This window comes from Octopus bimaculoides, chromosome 11, assembly GCF_001194135.2.
Source record: "Octopus bimaculoides isolate UCB-OBI-ISO-001 chromosome 11, ASM119413v2, whole genome shotgun sequence".
Classification (NCBI taxonomy): domain Eukaryota; kingdom Metazoa; phylum Mollusca; class Cephalopoda; order Octopoda; family Octopodidae; genus Octopus; species Octopus bimaculoides.
The window spans coordinates 19,969,840-19,975,124 of record NC_068991.1 but is presented as its reverse complement, the minus strand read 5'-3'; positions in this window follow the sequence as shown (position 1 = coordinate 19,975,124).

The window sequence follows — 5,285 nt, the reverse complement described above, 5'->3', positions numbered from 1 at the left end:
ATATATATATATATATATATATATATATATATATATACACACATACACACACACACACAATATGATGACTGCCGAGCAGGCAAGAGATTAAAAAAATGGTGACTGCGGCAGTATTGTTGATACTTGTTGACTATACTGCTTCATTTTAAGAAGGCGTTTGACTGTTTTTCTTTATAGAATCACTAGATTCACTTATTTTAAGCAGACCGTGTGCCTTCATAAAGGCTGTGTTATCTGCTTCATTGAATAACGTGCATGTCCGGCGAAGCCAGGTAGATATATTATGAAATGATGAAATGCACCCGAGCCGTAGCCATTTCCTATTCTTTGCTCAGGATACACTATATCTAAGACAGTATGATATGATTCTTCTTTTGTATATAAAATTTCTAGTTCATTTTTGCTACTAAAATGTCCTAAGTTGGTTTTATAATGTCAAATTATCTTGGGTGCTATGTTTAACCTACAAACACGTTCTGTAGTGTTTTAAGAATTCATATTAGTCAAACATTTTCTTCAGAAACTTCGATTATTGCAGACGGCTGCAGTACTTTTGTCGCTTCCACTTCTGCAACTTTCAAACCCTTTCCCGCTTTCGACTTCAAAACACTGCGTGACATGTTTTTTACTGAAGTTCCATAAGCACGTGAAGTTGAAGAAATTACTTTGCAAACCCTTCCAGTTCATGGAGTACATCAGTAATTTTACAGATAAAGGCGACTCATAACCCAACTAACACTATGTGAATGAATCTCTGAAAAGTAATCAAAGAATCATAGTTTAAATTTGTGACGAGATACTTTCTGACCGATTCTTTGATATTCTCTACATTTACATTTTCAGTATTTTCTAGTTTCCATAATTTTGGAGAGGTCGTCAACTGTTTTGACCCTGTTTCTGATTGCAATACGGAAGCTTTGATCCAAATCTTAAACACAATATACTTCAGAGGTAGTGAAATGAAATCGGTACAGAAGTGTTCATGAGAGCGACAGATACGCATTTCGCCGTAGTTGCAGCTTATCAATGTTGCGAATTCGTGTCGCTTCCGAAACAAAATCAGATCTGATACTCTGAAGTATAGAATGGTTGAGTATAAACTATCTGCTGGTTTACAAGGGTGATGCATAAGCAGAATAAATTTGAATGATGCAATAGAAGCTGTTCTATAATAAAAACATAATCAATACCACATATTTAAAGTATGAATGTTGTTTAAACACCATAAGCTGCGGTCGTTCGTCCAGGAAAAAATCTCTTTAAAGCCGTACGGTGATAAAAAGCACAATATGACCCAGGGCTAGGCGAAACTAAATCGCCCAAGATGTGATCCCGAAAGCGACGGATATGTATTTCATTTGAGGAGACAATATATGCAGCATGAAAGACTCATGTTTCACAGCCTCAGTCATAAGTCTTTAATCATAAAACGAAGTGGTGCATTTATTACTTGAGAATTTGTATTGATATAATCATTTATATTGACAGTTAGTTGGTTCTCAGCTTTAAAATGTTATGGACAATTCAAAATGCTAAAACAAAATGGCGTTTTATACTCTAGATAGTAGTAATATTATTTATTTATTATCTAACTATTTATTTATTAGTTATTTATTTATTTATTATCTATTTACTTACTGTTTCAATATATGATGTATAAATATTGTAGATTCGATAGTTTTTGAATATAAAAATAAAATTATTACTCTTGAAAATTTTCACAGCTCACTTGACATAAAATTGTACATAAAATATAGTTTTGGCTATCATGACAATAAACTTAGGTGAAAAAAAACAAAAAAAAACTGAAGAAATAAGTATAAAATTTCAAAGAAAATTACTAAACATTGTTAAATATACTCAAAATTTAGAATAACATCGTGTTTACATAACAAGAAGAAAAAAAAGATGAAATAGAATAGATATATATATATATATATATATACAAGGAAATAATGTAAGCAAAAATTATCAAAAAAATCAGCTGCTGCTTTTATGATTAAAGATTTATTTTTGAGGCTGATTAAAGACAAACGACTAACGCCGTGAAGAAATTGTCTTCCACGCCATATGTCTTCTTCCTTCACACCCAATTTTCAATGATGCTCCATTTGAGAAAATCTACCCCTTCTTCCCTGATACGTAGTGTACAGCATACAATATAAGATCATGTTCGTGTAGTATACTGCAGTGAAGTGTTGTGAAGTGTATGAGATTAGTGTAGAAAAGTTTGGTAATATACACTGCAATGTAAATTGGAACTGTAAAGTATACAGCGGTGCAGTGCACAATGGAGTACTTCAGTAAAGTTTAGTCTACCGCAGTGCAGTGTAAAGTGTAGGAAAGTGGGATAGTGGAGTATAAAAGTGTACACTACAATGTATAGTATCGTGTTAGAATATAACTGTAGTGTAGTATATATGTGATGTGGTGTATTGTAGCCTATTGCGCTATAATGAAGTGTTGTGAAGCGTGGTTTAGTACACTGCAGTGTAGTGTAGTGAGGCATACTGTACTACAGTGATTGATTTGCTAAAAATACAAAAGCTGTGAGCTTGACTTAATGATTTTATTATTTGGCGTGAAGATGTTTGTCGCACTAACTGCAACCTAGTCATTGACACAAATCCACTGAAACTGGTCTGAGATAAGGACGTTGGTTGGGATACATACGAGGGGGTCCTGGAAAGTTCCTCACATTAGGGATGTCGTGAAAGGCTTGGTTGGAGGCCCAACATTCCGAGTTCTTTTACAGGGCTTAGAAAAACTGAAGGACCTCTGCAATAAGTGAGTGAATCTGAGAGGGGAATATGTCTGTATATGTGTGCTAACAAGCCGATGATGTACTTCATTAACAGCCCGAGTCACTCTACTACTACTACTACTACTACTATTACTACTACTACTACTACTACTACTACTACTACTGCTGCTGCTGGTGATGTTGCTGCTACTGCTGCTGTTGCTACTACTACTACTACTACTACTACTACTACTACTACTACTACTACCACCACTACTACTACTACTACTACTACTACTACTACTACTACTACTACTACTACTACCACCCACAAAACGTGAAAGTCAATATTTCACTTGACTTGTTAGAAGTAGAGGTCACATCCGTCACAAACTCACACACCGGTCAATACATAATGAAGTGCTCACGGATACGCGCATGTGTTTTTGTGCATGTGTATGAGTGTATGTGCTTGAGTGCGTGTGTGTATATGTATGTATATATGTATAAATGTTTGTTTGTATGTATGTATGTATGTATGTATGTATGTATGCATGCATGCATGCATGTATGTATGTATGTATGTATGTATGTATGCTTGTATGTAGGTAGGTAGGCATGAGTGCGTATCAGTAAATATGTATGCAAATATGTGTGTGTGTTTGTGTGTATGCATTCTTATATACACACATACGAATACATACATACATGTTTGCATGCATGCATACACACACGCACACACACACACACACACACACACACACACACACACACACATATATATATATATGAATATGTATGAAATACGTAATCATTTGCGAGTGTATATATAATAGCATACTTATGCAAAATATTTCACATACGCGTGCGATATATATAATCTTTCTTTTAAGGGTATAGAAATATGTGTGTATATTGTATGAATGTAAGTTTGTGTGTTTATATACATAAGTAAATAAATATATACAGAAATATATAAATACCTGCATATATAATAAAACAATGTAATTATATCATGTAATATACAGGGTGTCCACAAAGTCTGGATACACGAGGATTAACACATACGTTAAGAAATTATTATTTCTTATATTTAATTGGTTCTGTCATGATCTTATTTACCCCATGTACCCACATGGAGATTAACACATACTTTAAGAAATTATTATTTCTTATATTTGATTGTTTATGTCATGATTTTAGTTAATCCAAGTACCCAGACTTTGTGGACACCCTGTATAATATAATATGATATAATATATATATACATATATATATATACACACACATGCATATATATATATATGTGTGTGTGTGTAAATGCGAACATTAATTCATGTACATTTGGACAACTGTCCAACAGTTGATATTAGCTATATTGTTATGTAAGAGACTTCAAAACATCAATTAAAAGCACATCAGAAGTTATCTCGCGTTATCACGGATAATTCCGCTAAATCTCATGATGTTTTTTATTTTCCTTTCTTCCGCTTCTCTTTTTCCTCTTGTATTTTATTTCATGTTGTAAAAAAATACTTTTCATCTTTTGGTGGAAGTATCTAACAAAATTTCTGGATTGTCTATCTTATTTTCCGGAAATCTTATTTCTAAACATTCATTAAATGCCTCTCTCAGTATGTCTGTGTCTCTGTCTGTCTGTGTCTCTGTCTATCTGTGTCTCTGTCTGTCTGTGTCTCTGTCTGTCTGTGTCTCCGTCTGTCTGCGTCTCTGTCTGTCTGTGTCTCTGTCTGTCTGTGTCTGTCTTTGTCTCTTGTTCTCATTCTCTCTCTCACTCTCCTATACGTAGACTCTTACACACATATACACATACTACACGTGCACATATACATGCGCGCACATAAGTGGAGAAATGTAAAACATATACTTGTAATTATAGAATGAATTTCAATCCAGAGAGAGAGGGAGAGAGAGAAAGAGAGACATACAGACAGACAAAAAAGGGGGAGAGACAGATGGGGAGTGTAGAGAGTTGGAAGAAGGAAGAGAAGGAAAGAGAAGAAGAGAAAGAGGAAGCGAGAGAAGAGAGAGAGGAAGCGAGAGAAGAGAGAGAAGAGAGAGAGAAGAGAGAGAGAAATAGAGGGAGAGCATGAAAAAAACAGGAGAGAGAGAGAGAACGAACGAGAGTGAATGTAAGAGACTGAGAGAAAAAGAGTGTGGAGATGGACAGAAAGAGTGCAACAAGAGGTAAGGACAAACAAAATAAAAGAAGGAGTGTGTTATCCACGGATTTATTCATAATACCAGTGGAGGCGCAATGGCCCAGTGGTTAGGGCAGCGGACTCGCGGTCATAGGATCGCGGTTTCGATTCCCAGACCGGGCGTTGTGAGTGTTTATTAAGCGAAAACACCTAAAGCTCCACGAGGCTCCGGTAGGGGATGGTGGCGAACCCTGCTGTACTCTTTCAGCACAACTTTCTCTCACTCTTACTTCCTGTTTCTGTTGTGCCTGTAATTCAAAGGGTCAGCTTTGTAACACTGTGTCACGCTGAATAACCCCGAGAACTACGTTAAGGGTACACGT